The sequence below is a fragment of the Protopterus annectens genome, chromosome 4.part0 (assembly GCF_019279795.1).
Source record: "Protopterus annectens isolate FY-2018-M chromosome 4.part0, PAN1.0, whole genome shotgun sequence".
NCBI classification, from domain to species: domain Eukaryota; kingdom Metazoa; phylum Chordata; order Ceratodontiformes; family Protopteridae; genus Protopterus; species Protopterus annectens.
Window position 1 is genome coordinate 565,105,599 of NC_056733.1, and position 15,667 is coordinate 565,121,265.

A 15,667-nucleotide genomic window follows, 5' to 3' on the forward strand; every position below is an offset into this window, starting at 1 on the left:
ACCAGAATGTGAGCCACATAAGATAAATTATGCACAGCACCTTAGTTTGAAAAGTGTCCACTGCCACTCCATTCGAAGTTAAGTCAAGAGTTAGAATCCATGGTGGAATGAAATTCCACAGTTTCTCATGTTTCCATTTACTGTTCTTTGTTCTGAATGATCATGTTCATCAAAGTTCCAGGAGCTCTGTACTACTTCTGTTAATAACTCAATAATCTTTGAGCTTTCCAGGACCAAAAGTTCCATTATGGATAGTGTTGCTCATGCTGTCGGCAACAGCACTGTTGCCTTCATGAGTGAACAAGCTATGGTGATCATTGGACCAGCCCCTTTCTCCATAGATGATAACTTGACACCCAACCAAATGCCAGAGTGGTAAAGGTGGACAACTGACGCAAAGCACAAAAGCAAATTTGCAAAAGAAGTAATCCACCACACAGGGCTGCGAAGTCCAGAAAGGAAACCAAGTCGTAAACTCCTACCAAAAAGTAAGCTTGGTACAAAAATTAATAGCTTTTTATCCAAATAAAGACACTGGACTTCATCTGAATAACCACAATTAAAAATTGATCAGTTATATATTATAATTACAAGACATTCTGATTTAATGAAAACCCTTAAAAAACACATCCCCAGACACCCTATTAACATATTAACATAATGCAAACACACCAAACTGTGTACAACTTCAAATAATGAAGTTTAACTGTCCTAATAGGAACAGTTGTTCAGACTGACAGCTACACTTACAGGCTTGAATTGACATATAATGAAGGTTATCCATAGTAAGACATATGGCACAACCTATGCTTCTGCTTACACTAAATGCTGTCTGTTTTTTCTTATCTTTATTCCTGTTACAGATGTAGAAAACAACTTAATAGTTTCAGAAAACATTATATTTTAACCTTCCAAAGAAAAAAGTATTCTGGTTTATTGCTCTTATCAGCTTGTCTTCATGGAAACATGAGAATTAGTTGCCTTTCAGCTACAAGTTTCTCATGTTGCACTCTGAACATGTATTTGCTGAAGGAAAGATTTCATTACATTCAGTGTTTTTATTTACTTGCTTCCACTTTAAACCTGTTGTTAGATCAAGCAAATGACCTTAATCTAGTCATTCGCCTATGCAAACGTAAGAAAAAGCTTATCAATTCTACTTATATCATGCTCTTTTGTCCAGACTTTCTTCTCTTTTTACACTGCAGTGCCTACATTTCTAAACCTAACAAGAAGAGGGAGGAAATAGAGGGGGCATCTCTTTACTTTTTAATATCCATATTGCATACAAAATGACTGAAAAGGCTTTTACTATACAACATGCAGCAAATGTTATGTGTTATAAAAAATACCATTAAGAACAAAAACTGTTTTATTTACAGTTACCCCTTTACTTTCTCTTCCCCTTTCCTTAATGTTCTTCCAAACATTAATGGCATGATGTAGGATATATGCTTTAGAGTCCCCTACAAAGTATAACAAAGTCAAAAAGTATAGTATTTCCAGGTTTTTTTGATCTGCCATATTTCACAAATATGTTTGTTGCTTTGTAATCCTACATGTATTCATTAATTTCTGAGTTGCTTGTTTTCTTCCTGTTGATCTCCATCTATCAGCTCCAGTCTCTGGTTCACTTCCAATGTACTCATGGTTCTTCTAGTCAAGTCCTTTGCTTTTTTCTGTTTCTTAAGCTTTTTCCTTTAAAACATTAATAACCGTTTCACTGGCATAGTATCTCTATGAGTTTTATTATCAGAAGAATAAGTGGCAGAATTCCATTCTGTTTAATAGCTCACTTTTAGTTCGGCACATTTTTCTATTTCCTTTTTAGCATGTCCACATCAAAAAATGACTTTGACCCTCCATGAAAACAATTCCAAAAATAGCTTGATACAGCAGCTTGAATCTCACACCTGCTTCTTAACATTCCTTGATTGCTCGAATAAATGTACTCCTGTTCTGCCTAGTGTAGCATGAGTAATAATTTTCCACAAACACTCTCGTGTCTCCAGTACTTGTAGTACTTTGTCCTTCTACCACAGATTTGTCAAAAGAAACTCTTTCGAATGGTATGATTGCATCTTTACCATTAGAGGCCTTGGCTGCCTTCTCATGTCCTGGTTTGGAGCGTACATATGGTGTACCCTTTCAGTTAATAACCCCTGCTGTGCAATATCAGTCCAGTTGCTTATTTGTGCTTTCATAAAATTAATACAGCCTGTTCCTTCCATTTCCTCTGGTACAGCAGCAGATCTCAGGTTTTCCTTATGTCCTTTGTCCTCTAATTTTACCACGTTTTTGAAACATCACTTCTTGAGCAGTCTCATTCTGAGCCAGCTTTTTCTTCATTTTGTCCTCTAATTTTTTGCAGTTTTATCAGCTCACCTGAATATCTGTTTAAAGCTTCTGACATTTTTTCAATTACTGGAAGTCATGTCTTGCACCAAAGCTGGAGCTTGAACTGCTTTTTGCCAAACCGCTACAGGATTCTTCTCAGCCAGTGTTTTCTCTTCACCTTTTGTGGTTTATTTTCTTTCAGCTTCTCTTAATTATTTCTTTGTTGGCATCCATGTGGTGCACTTACTAGCCATTAAATGAAATTTACCCAGAAAGACAATTTCACTGACCCTCTTTTCTGAGTTTCTGGTTTCACACTGGGAGAGCTGAAATAAACTGTTACTCGATGTGCAGCCATCTTGGAAGTCCATCATTTTTCTGTTATTAATGTTGTCAAATGTTTGCCTTCCCTCACCAAAACCACACTGATCCAGATCTATCAGTTTTAGAAACGGCTTTCTCATTCTTATAGTCCTAAACACTTTATAGTCATGGTTTAAAATTGAAATGGGCCTATATGAAGCTGGGTCCGATAGGTCTTTACCATCTTTATGTATTACAGACACCACAGCTCTTCAGGATGTTGGTGCTTTCCCTCCTTGTAAAATACTATTAAACAAAACCTTTCAGATTTTTATCACTTTCTTCCCTTCTAGCTTCCAAACTTTCACAGAAATACCATCCGTCTTTCCTGCAGCTTGGTTGTACATCACAATTTTCTCTTCTCCTCCTATTTAACTATTAATTGTTGAGCTTCTTTTATATTTTCCCTTCTAGATCCCCCAGATAACATCCTAATTAAAATTCTAGTCCCCGTCTTTAAGTAATATTCCATACTGAAAGCTGATTATTTCTCCCAAAATGTTCTTAAGCCCAATAATAGCAGTTTTAGTGAAACATAAATACATGCCAGCATAATCCTGCTCCTTTGGTAGTAGTCCCTTACTAGTACAAATCTATGATTATCTTTTTTTTCCCTCTTCTATCACTACTGGCATTCCTCTAGCCATTAATATAAGTAAGCTCCTCTTCCTTTGTCTCTGATTGTCTGCTTGAATGTCCCTCCTGAAATCCTTTATCAAGTTCACATGCTCACTTCTTTCCAAATGTGTCTCCTGTAGTGTTGCTATTTGCACGTTGCTTTTTTTTTTTTAATATAGTTCAATACTCTTTCCTTTTTGTCTATTCCTCTGAGGCCACCAACGTTCCAAAACAATATGGCTAGTGCTACCATTATAAGAGGTTATTATTCCCACCTATTGGATATGACAGCTTTTTTAAATGTCTGTTTCCAGCGTTTGTGTTACTTGCACCCACTAATGTTTGGCAGGTCAATCTTTTATACAGTTTTTTCTTATCTCAGTTTGAACCTGTTGCATTTTGCAAATCTTTTTGTTTTAATAAAACCCCTCAAACAAAAACACACCCCCCAGAGCACGCCCATAACCTGTTAATGTAAAACAAACGCACAAAACTTATGTACATCTTCAAATAATGACGTTTACCCCTCCCAATAGGAACAGCTGTCGCAAATCAACAGGTGCACATACAGGTGTTACCTACCTAAAGTTAAGGTTATCTACGTTTTGACACATGTTACAGCCTGTGCTCCTACTTACACTAATTGTTGTCTGTTCTTGTTCCCTCCCAGATGTGAAAAACAGCTTCTATGCTTTTATAAAATATTAACTTTTAGCCTTAAAAAGTACTCTGACTTTTACTGCCAACCCTTTTAGTCAGCTTGTCTCCATATACAATATTTGTATGCCGTAGTGGTGCAGCAGCGGTAACGTTGTCATCTCACATCAAGAGGTTCTCCAGTTTGATTCTCGGCTGGGGTACCTTCTGCGCGGAGTCTGCATGTCCTCCCTGCATTCGTGTGGATTTCTTCCGGGTGCTCCGGTTTCCTCCTACGTTACAAAGACATGCATCTAGAGCATTTCTCCCTGGGCCTTCACTGAAAATTGACTTTGTTCCAAGTCAGACTTTCCTGGTTAACAAATGTTAAATAATAATAATAAATAATAAAATAATAATATACACATAAAAAAACAAAATGTACAGCTGCCCTTAACTGCAGACTTCTCAACTTACATTTAAAATTATTTGCTAAAGAAAACTTTTCATTACAGTCATTGTTCTCTTATTTTACTTGCTTACACGCACAATAAAACAAGAGAATCTGATAAATTTATTGTGAATGGAAAACTTTTCATTATATTCAGTGTTGTAATATTTATTTCCAGTTAAAATGTGGTATTAGATTAAGCCAAGTGTCGTAATCTAGACATTCACCGATGCAAAGGTAGGAGAAAACATGTCAGCCCTACATATATTATAATCTGTGCACATTTACACCCCATCCCCCACATCAGTAACCCAAGATTGTATATTAATTCATTACATCTTAAGTGATACCTCCAGTTGCATCTGCAGTTAACTCCTACTGACTCTTCTAGGCATCAAATATTGCTTGTTGAAATTTGCATCAATAATTCCAAAACCAAGTTATGTAAAAGTTTTTTTTTTAAGATTTCATCCTAAAGTTTACATAAAGGCAGACTCAACTGCATTAATATTTGACCTCTGTTTAGTGTAGGTAAAGAGATATAAACTGTTGTTTTTATTATATTAATTTATATTAATATAATGTTCACTTTTTCCTAAGTATCTCAACAACCAACTAAAACAGAATTCCTTAGCCTGATATGAAAGCTGTCTACTAGATTAATAAAATGCTGCTGATAATATGAATGTAACTTCAGTGGTTGCTGAGATATTGTATGTTATTTACAAAATATTACAAACGTAATAGTTACTGTTTACTGTGACTTATAATTTTGGTTTAAGACCTATAATCTAAAGAATATTACCACTATAAAATAGTTTGTGCTGAAAAGTTTAAGATTTTTTTCTTCTTTTAAAACACTAAGGTTCCAGAGATATGAACATTTGTTTGAAATGTGAGGACATAATTTGATTCTTGTCAAAAGGAAGTTACAATGCAAATTTCTTGAACTCCATTGGAGTGAATGAGTTAATTTAAACATGCTTTTGTCCAGCCTTTCTTCTCTTTTCACATTGTAATGCCTATATTTCTTGAAACTAAAAGAGAAGAAAAAAGGCACTTTTTTTACGTTTGTATCTTCATCACATGGTGAAGTAACTGAAAGTGCTTTACTATATAACATGCAATTTACATCATGAAATGTTTTATACAAATACTGTTAAGAACAAAAATCGTTTTACGTACAGTCAGACCTAGCAGTCTGAAGCTGTCCGGCTGTTGTGGCTTTGGCAAGTTATAAACCCATATAGGTAAGGCTATGCAGCAGTGATTGTGAACATCTGCGGTTATGTAAAGTTTACTTACCCACTTTTCTTTCATGCTGGAGCCCAATACAGATCCATTTTGTTGTCAGTTGGTTCAAAGCCAAAATCTGAACTGCAGTAAAAATATGCTTGGGAACCTTTTTTCCTTATTTTTATCTACTTTGTGGTTAGATGTCAGTTGTCAAGACAAATACTTGCTTAGAGTGTGGGAAGCAAACTCTCACCAGGTCATCCACACTGTGTCTTGTTTGCCTGGGCCCAGAGCACAATCTGAACAACTGTCCCCAGTGTGCCAGTTTCAGTTCCGGGAAGTATTAAGCATAGGATGGAGCCTCTAGAGAAATATTTAGAGAAAGAAGGGGCACATCTGCCAGTCAAGCTACACTTGAGCATCCCCATCGCAAGAAAAAGCATCCCTAGCAAGTTACAGTTATGGACAACAGCCAGTTGTCTACCAGTCCACTTAGTCTTGTGATTATCAAAGGAGAGACACCATCCCAATTCCATCCACTGACAGAGGCCTCTTTTTGAGACCCTTTTGGAGTCTGATGTACCACTGGTCCCCTTCACTTCCACATGAGCTGAAAAACTTGGGCTTTCAATTGGGTCTAGGATCTCTATGCATGTCCTGGTTCCTGACACCTGTTTCAAGACTGTCCTGTTTCAAAGAGAAAGCTTCAGTTGACTGGGTGCAGGCCATGGCTGCCCACCTGCGACCTAGGCTAAGTACATGCAAAGCCAAACCCATAGCCAACCAACGTAGGCTGTATCCAGCTTGCCTCAGCCTAGGACATCTGTCTGTCCTTGGAGCCTACCCACAGAACCTTGTCAGACTAGCTGAGGATCTCATGTATATTATGAGATCCAGACAGCTTAGCATGAGCATTTCATGTATGGTGATCTCCATCAATTCTTTCTTTTCTAGCTCCATCAACTTGTGTAAATGTATCCCTCATAAGAATTCTTCTATTTCCTTTTCCTGGCATTTCCCCTTTTTACTTGTACAATGCTTCACAATATATTTTTAATGCCACCGATATCTCCATAGGTTTTGTTAACTCATTAACACCTGTGTGGTGTGCAGTGTCACACCTCTAGCTCCTTACACACACCTTGTATTCCAGAGCATTTTCTGAAAAATAAGCTTAAATAGCACAATGTAAACAAATTATTTTGTGAATATCAGGAGCTATTAAAATTGTTCAAATAGAAATGTTATTAGTAAGAAGCATTCTTTACCAAGAGAGTAGTCAGGCCGGTTCAGTCTTTTCCATAAATACTATAATATATTATAATACACACAATGCCCAAATTATATTTTTTCTAAACTTTCACAAAAAAATCTTCATATCTTGAACACTGTACAACGTAACATATATTGTTAGAACATTTTTGTTAGCCAGACATTGCTTCAGAGGACAACAAGAAGTTTCTTTGTAAGTGCATAAGTATCGAGATATTTACAGAAATATGAAAACATATGTATAATTAGCAATACAAATAATACTGGATAGCTCTCAAAATGTGCAAGTTACAGTGCAAATTGCAAAGAAAGTTTTCTTCATCATCTAAGGTTTCACCCTATGCCATGCAACAGTTTGTAAGTCGTTAGTTTTTTTGAAGTATTAAGCACATGTGGAAATATTACTTGTCATAAATTACTAATAAATGACTAGCAATATTTCCAATATAGTGTGATGAAAACCACACACGCAATGAATTGTCCGGTCTCCCAGACTGGTGTTTCACACCGTGCACCTCAGTAAAATGTAGATGTCTCAGTTTTGAAAGTGTGGACATAAATATGAATATGTGGCAAGCAGATTAATTTCTTCACTGCAGGAAGTCCTAGACTAACAATCTAAATGTCATTTTGTTAATAACGCTTTGCTTTTTCTGCTACTTCCTATTATTAGCTGTTAATTTGGTTAGTTAAGAAGCCAGACCCAGCAACCTTCTGGATGCCATAAGGAGGTATTTGTGTAAACTGGAAATATACAAAAAAGTAGTTATAGGCTTGAGTGAGTTAACATCCCTGTTGTTCTGTTAGCTTTTAATTTCATGAAATTCTGTGTTTTCTGTTCCCTGAGCACTTGTGCCAGTAATCTGGTGTTCCTTGCATTAGCGCAGAACAACACTTTATTCAATGCCCCCTCCAGTACTCATTTATGTTGTTTAGATATGTTTTTAGCCTTTCCCCTTAGTTATTAGTTTTTATCTTATTCACTTTCTGTCAGTTGTCCTAACATTTTTTGGCAATGTTTTAACAATTTTTGAGATAGTCTTTGTACACTCTGCCTCATTCCTGCTTCTCTTTTACTATAGCAGGTGTTTTAAACATCTTTTTCATCTCCCAGGCTATTTCGCCTGTATCTTTATCGAGCTTTCCCATTAGCTGCACTAATGTTTTTTGTGCCCAGTTTTTAAACGCCTTCCCTTTTCAATAGATATGTGAGAAAATGCCATTGTCTCAATTGGTCTTGTGGCAAGGTTTATTAATATCCATGCATGATCTGATGTAGTTAGTATATGAGTGCTTACTCAAGATTTTTTATAAATGTTCCATTGTAGTATAAAAGCTGTAAGTCTTCACCCATTTCTTGTGTTTCCAGTCATAATGACTGTATTCTGTTTGAATTAACTTGTCCTTTTTGTAATATGTGGTAGCCAGTAAAGCTTCATATGTTTTTCTAAGTATTTCGCCTCTTTAATTGTGAATCTCTGTAAGCACTCTGATACATCACCCTTATTGAAAATCAGGTTCCAGACTTTGTTGTTAATATTCCTTGATGAAAGTACATGATTTCTCCCTAGATATGTCCAATTCCTTCTGTCTTTATTTTAAGTGGAAAGTAAATATTTGACAATGATTGTTCTTCCTTCTCAGTATCCTGTAGCCATTAAGTATCTCCCCCTATTGCATTTGCCCTGTACCTTTCTGTTGTAATGTTCACATCTCTTTGCATTATGATTGCTACTCCCCTCTTTCTTTCTCTGATTGAGCAAAATTTCTTCTGTTATGTTTTTTATAATTAATGCTACATGTCCGTCCTACCTTTTTAAGGTATGATTCCTGTAACAGCAGTTTGCACCACACTCTCAGAAATGTACTCAAGAACCCTTCCTTTCTTTTTTTTCATTCACCAGTCCATTTACATTTCAAGATATTATTTGTAACCCTGCCTTGATGTTAGTCACAAAAAGATACCAATAGGAGGTGCCAAAATAATCACCGTGCAAAGATGTAGCAGTCACAAACAGATTTATTGCATAAACGCCAACCAAAATCCACAGCGTTTTCATCCACTGACTTCTTCAGATGTACAAACAAATTCATCAGTTAAAGCAGCTTATATACCCTTCCCTAAATATTTAATTGAATCATTTATTAACATATTTAATCAATTCCATACAATTTCCCCCTTAAAGCCATAATAACCATACTTATACTAATATAAACCCATACATATATAGAATACTTTTTTTAAAAAAGCAGATGAGAAACTCAAACACATCAACACTCTTACTCAAATAAGTGACCCTTTCTAATAAATAACTATGATAATCTAAAAAAAATAAACATTTGCTAAAAAAGTGTGTATATATATATATATATATATATATATATATATATATATATATATGTATTTGTGAAATACATTAGAAGGTGTGGAATACATAAGAAATTACAATTAATGTGCAAGAATTGACAACAATAATCTGAAACGCTAAAAAATAAAAGTAAAAAATGCATTGCTTCACAGAACATAGGACTAAATTCACTTCTATCCTTCTAAAATTTATCAGCCCTCATTCTCAGTATGGAAGCAATAGAAATGTGTTCATTAAGCCCGGGGAGTTTGTTAGCTTCCAAGAGTAATTGCCAATATATCTCTCTTACTTCTATTCTATTCTCCCACAGGCCCCCCCTAGAATCCTGGTGCACCATTTCAATTACAAAAAAAACCCACTGGGCCTTGACACACAATAAACTGTGTTTGTATAATGCATTGTTACTGTCCTTCATTCTAATGGCATTTAGATGTTCATATATTCTTTAGTTTTCGTGTAGTTTTATCTATATAGAATGTCCCACACATCTTACAAAGACCTAGGTATACAAGTCCTGCACTAACACTTTTAATCAAATATTGTCTATTCTTAATGTGCACCGAGTTCTGCCTAAGAATATATGTGAACATTGGGCACAAGACCCACGCTTGTAGGTCCCAGGTTTTTGTCCTTTCTGTCCCTTATAGTTGTTTTCCAGTAACTCTTTAAGGTTTTTACCTTTCTTATAAGTAAATTTCAATGGGTTTTTGAACATGTCCAATTCTGAAAAGCTACTAAACCTACCCCAGTGCTGTGTTATAATATTTTTAACTTTTTTTGTGTTCTGATTGTAAAACATCACATAATTGCTCGTGAAGTTCTTTTCATTATTCAGGCTCATCTGAGTTCCTTCCCCAATACTTTCCTCCTCTTTAGAGATTGGTGTAGCTTGCCCTGGATGTCCCCCCCTCCCTAATCCTAAAATGGGGGCAAATTTAGCACCTCTTCCTTGTTTCACCTCCATCATCACCTCTTCTAATAGGGTATTTCCTGGCCAAAAACATGTCCTTGACATTCTGACTCTCCTGTTCATACTCCTCATCCCTTGATGTCATCCTACAACTACATATGAACTGGCCCTTGACAATGCTCCTCTTCAGTTTAAAGGGGTGAAAACTTGAAAAGTACAGGTAGGAGTTTAAAAAAGTTTCCTTCCTGTATATCCCTGAGATAAACTCTTGCTTCAAGGGATCTTTTCTAATAGTGACATCCAAAAAAATTGTCTCATCATGTGAAATATGGCGGGTGAATCTCAAAAATCCTGTGGTCTGATTCAAATACTGGATAAAATCCATTAATTTGTCCTCACTACCCTTCCAAAATATACAAATATCCAAATGTCGCTTATAGTATATCCAATATTGTTCATATGCAGACTAAAAGACAAACTTTTGTTCCCACATCATCAGAACTATGTTGGCATACGTGGGGGCACAACATGCCCCCATTGCCATCCCTTGTTTCTGCTTAAAAAAATTGCCTTCAAAAAATAGAAAATTCTGCTCTAATATCAGATCCATTAACTCCATATACAACAGAAATGTGTTGTGGTCTATATTTCCATATTGATTGATGGTTTCCTGAAACCAGTCATAGCCCACATCATGTGGTATTACATTAAATAGATCCTGCATGTCCAAGGTTACAAAAATAATAGAATCCGAGTACATATCCTTACCTATACTCCTTAGAAAGTCCCAGGAATCCTTAAGTATACCATTCGAGTTCACCCATATATTTTTAGCCGCAAGTCCAAGAATTTAGCCAAAGGATATGTTTTTGATCCATTGGCAGCCACAGTAGGTCTCAAGGGGGGATCCTCAATATTTTTGTATACTTTCTGAATCCCAAATATAGCAGGAATCCTGGGTTTTTCTACTATTAAATATTTATAGGTATCCAAGTTAATAAATTCCTCCTCCAACATATCCTTTAGTATGAAATCTATTTTATGATAAGCCAAGTTAATTTCGTTTCTTGAGACCCTAGTATATCTTACGGTATCATTCAAAATATCCATCATCTTACTGGAATATAATATACTATCCATAAAGACCACCCCACTCCCTTTGTCAGGTTGCATCACCCTAACATATCTGTTCTCCTGTAAAGATCTAAGTAACCTGAATTCAGCTTGGTTTAAATTATATTTTTTATTTTGGTATGTAACTTCCCTTCTAACCTCTTTTTCCACTTGCAACTCAAAGTTTCTTAACTGGGGTGCAGCGGTGGGTTGAATAAACTAGGCTTCTTGACCTCCGTACCCTGATTACACTTTTGCTGTCCTTGAAATAAAATCTCCAAATTCTTCTTTCTTAAAAACAATTTTAAGTCCATTAAGGTGTCCACTATATTTCCCTTAGTGATAGGAATACATTTGAATCCTTTAGAAAATAAAGAAAAATGATTTAAGGTAATTTCTTCCCCACTATAATTGTATATACTAAAGTCATTCAAACTGTAACGTGGACCATCTGCTATAATGTCATTATCTGCCCCTATAGCTTCCTGTCCCCCTCCACTGCTTACTTCCATTATTGTCTCCTGCTGTTCGGGGAATCCCTCTGAAAATATTGGGCCGATGTCTTTTCTTTTAATCTATCAGACCTCCTAAGGTCGGGGAAGTCATCATGTCCTGTTCTCTTCCCCCATTAAAATCACAGTTTACCTCATGAGGCTGGGCACCCCAAACTTGGGGCTCCCTGTTGTGTTGCGAAAACCCAACCCTATTTTGTTCATGATTGTCTTTAAAATTTCTACGGTAAAAAGTGTCTTCTTTAGGGAATGGGTATGCTTTTTTCAATTGGTATTCCCTTGGATCCCTGTCAATTTTTCCACACTTTCTTTTGTAAATAAAATCACATTTGTCCTCAACATATTGTTTGATCGTAAAATATTTCCTTTTCTCACTCTCTAAGCTAAACATTAAATCATTAGTCACCAATTTATTCAAATAATCAATTTCTTTAAATAATTCCTGCATGAGCCTCTCATTCTCCTTAATCAAAGCTCTCATTACATCCTGACCGCTTCAGTCAAAAATTTGTAATAATTCTTGATGAAAGGTCGATCCCTCCACAACATTGTTAGGCAATTTCTACATTCTCAGACATTTTGGTACTATACCCCTGGATATGCAGTCCCTCAAATAGCTATTGTCCATACCCAACGACTTATGTTTGAAAGTTAAATTCTGAAGCTTTTTAATGCTTTCATTATAAGTAATATCCGCATCAGTCACTTGTTGCTCTTCAGCAACATTAAAAATGTTAACAGTACCTTTATGTGTAGAAAACGAATTGTTAATGGTTAACCAAGAAACCAATGCTTCAGAGTCCTTCCATTCATCTTGTCTTCCCATTTCCCATTGTTGGTGAACAGCCGTTGCCTCTCGATGTGCACAACACATACAAATGTCCTCCACACCAATCCCCTGTTGATATGGGCCATTAGAGCTGCTAGAATGTATTTTCTCTGTGTTACAGAGCCTCAAACGCGTTCCATTACCCCTCGAGCTCTCCAGTCTCAGCTCCCTCTGCGGTTTGGACCTGTTCAATGTCGTCACTTCCTCCTTGCCTTGTACGTCGTCTGTGTCCGTCTGCCTTAACCGACCATCCGCTTCCTGATTGCAGGCTGGTGTTATAGTGTTGCCTGGAATGTCCTCCCCAAGTAAACAATTCAAACTGGAAGCAATGTTGCTCACATCTCGTTGTGAGCCTCCTGTTAACAACGACATAAGCTGTGAAAGCTGACATTCCACACAAATTAAACGTTCCTGTTAATCAGTCCCTTGGAGTGCTTCTCCTCCCTGGGAGTTGTTCTCCACCTCCACGACCTCCATGTAGACCAAAAACCAAAAAAGATCAGGTACCTTAATCAGGAAACAAGTATCAGTCACAAAAAGATGCCAATAGGCAGTGCCGAAATAATCACCGTGCAAAGATATAGCAGCCACAAACAGATTTATTACATAAACGCCAAGCAAAATCCACAGCGGTTTCACCCACTGACTTCAGATGTACATCAGTTAAGGCAGCTTATATACCCTCCCCTAAATATTTAATTGAATAATTTATTAACGTATTTAATCAATTCCATACAACTTCCCCCTTAAAGCCATAGTAACCATACTTATACTAATATAAAAAACATAGATATTTAGAATACTTTTTTTAAAAAAAGCAGATGAGAAACTCAAACACATCAATACTCTTACTCAAATAAGTGACCCTTTCTAATAAATAAGATAATCTAAAAAATAAATATTTGCTAAAAAATGTATATATATGTATTTGTAAAATACATTAGAAGGTGTGGAATACATAAGAAATTACAATTAATGTACAAGAATTGACAACAATAATCTGAAACCCTAAAAAATAAAAGTAAAAAATGCATTGCTTCACAGAACATAGGACTAAATTCACTTCTATCCTTCTACAATTTAGCAGCCCTCATTCTCAGTATGGGTGCAATAGAAATGTGTTCATTAAGCCCGGGGGAGTTTGTTAGCTTCCAAGAGTAATTGCCAATATATCTCTTACTTCTATTATAGTCTCCCACGGGCCCCCCCTAGAATCCTGGTGCACCATTTCAATTACAAAAAAAACCCCACTGGGCCTTGGCACACAATAAACTGTGTTTGTATAATGCATTGTTACTGTCCTTCGTTCTAATGGCATTTAGATGTTCATATATTCTCCCTTTTAGTTTTCGTGTAGTTTTACCTATACAGAATGCCCCACACGTCTTACAAAGACCTAGGTATACAAGTCCTGCACTATTACAGTTAGAGAAACTAACACTTTTAATCAAATATTGTCTATTCTTAATGTACACCAAGTCCTGCCTAAGAATATATGAACATTGGGCACAAGACCCACACTTGTAGGTCCCAGGTTTTTGTCCTTTCTGTCCCTTATAGTTGTTTTCCAGAAACTCTTACCTTTCTTCTTACTCTTACCTTTCTTATAAGTATGGGTTTTTGAACAACATGTCCAATTCGGAATAGCTACTAAACCTACCCCAGTGCTGTGTTACTTTTTTGTGTTCCGATTGTAAAACATCATATAATTGCTCGTGAAGTTCTTTTCATTATTCAGGCTCATCTGGGTCCTGTGCACCTCAGTAAAATGTAGGTGTCTCAATTTTGAAAGTATGGACATAAATTGTGGCAAGCAGATTAATTTCTTCACTGCAGGAAGTCCTAGACTAAAACCAAACTGTCTTCTCTAATGTCAACTGAAAAGGATGTAACAGCTAAGAGGCAGAGAATAAATAAATCAACACAGGATTCAAATAAAGGAGCTGCTAAATCTAAAGGTGAGTCTGTTCTCTCACTAGATGACCTTAAAACAGCATTACAGCCCTTGCATGAAGATTTCAAATTATTCTGAGACAAATTAAATTCATTTGGTTCTAATCTAGACCAAATTAAATCCAGAATGAATCTTATTGACAAGAAAACTGAGGAGAATTCAAAGCAAATACAAGATTTGCAAACCAAGGTAAATACAAATGACAAAATTTATTAGTGACTTACAGCAAAAAATAATAGACTTAGAAGCACGCAGTAGGAGAAACAACATTCTAATACGTGGCATTCCAGAAAAGTTTGACCAAGTACAACTACCAGTCATACTGAGATTTTTGAACACATTACTGAAAATAAAATCTTAGCTAAAGAAATCATTATTGAAAGAGCTCATAGAGCATTATGAAGATCACAAGATGAGGGTGTTCCTAGGCAGATTTATGCAAGGCTACTAAATGCTGCACATGTTACCACACTCCACATGGCTGAAAAAAAGTAAAGTAACATTTCATGGAGAGGTCACAGGATTACAATAGCACAGGATTTACCCCAGCCCATTAAGGCTGAAAGACAAGCTCTTGCTCCTTTTTGTGCTTTGTTAATAAAAAAAAAACTACGCTTCCAGATGAAATACCCAGCCATCCTCTCCTTCAGCTATGGGGATCAGAAGTTCCTAATACACTCTGCTTATGAAGCAAAAAAAGTTTTTATGCAAGCTTTCAAGGAACTACCTGCTTAACTAGCTATACGGTTAAAGCTAGTAAAATAATATAATCAAGATAATACAGTATATGCTTAAAAGCTATGAATTACTGTTAAGACTAACAAATAGTATAACCAAGATGAATACACCTACAAAAACCTATATCTGCTGGCTTTCTAACACTGCTAACTGATTCTAACTTACCTTGTCATCTTCCCAGCTTATTTTTACCATCATCTGGGTGTCCTGGCTTTTTTTTGTTTTTATTTTCCTTTCTAGCTCTTCAGCAATATGTTGGCCCGTTTGTATCAGTGCACGAGGCTCCGTGTGGCCTGTTGAGGCCTTATTTAGAGCTCCACAAGGGTTCC

At 36.2% G+C, this 15,667-nt stretch overlaps 1 protein-coding gene across 7 annotated transcripts in view; it reads left to right on the forward strand.

Moving 5' to 3' along the window:
• The window catches only part of GIT2 (GIT ArfGAP 2), a 1,410,467-nt gene that overhangs the window by 1,307,171 nt on the left and 87,629 nt on the right, over nt 1–15,667 (forward strand). The window lies entirely within an intron of this gene.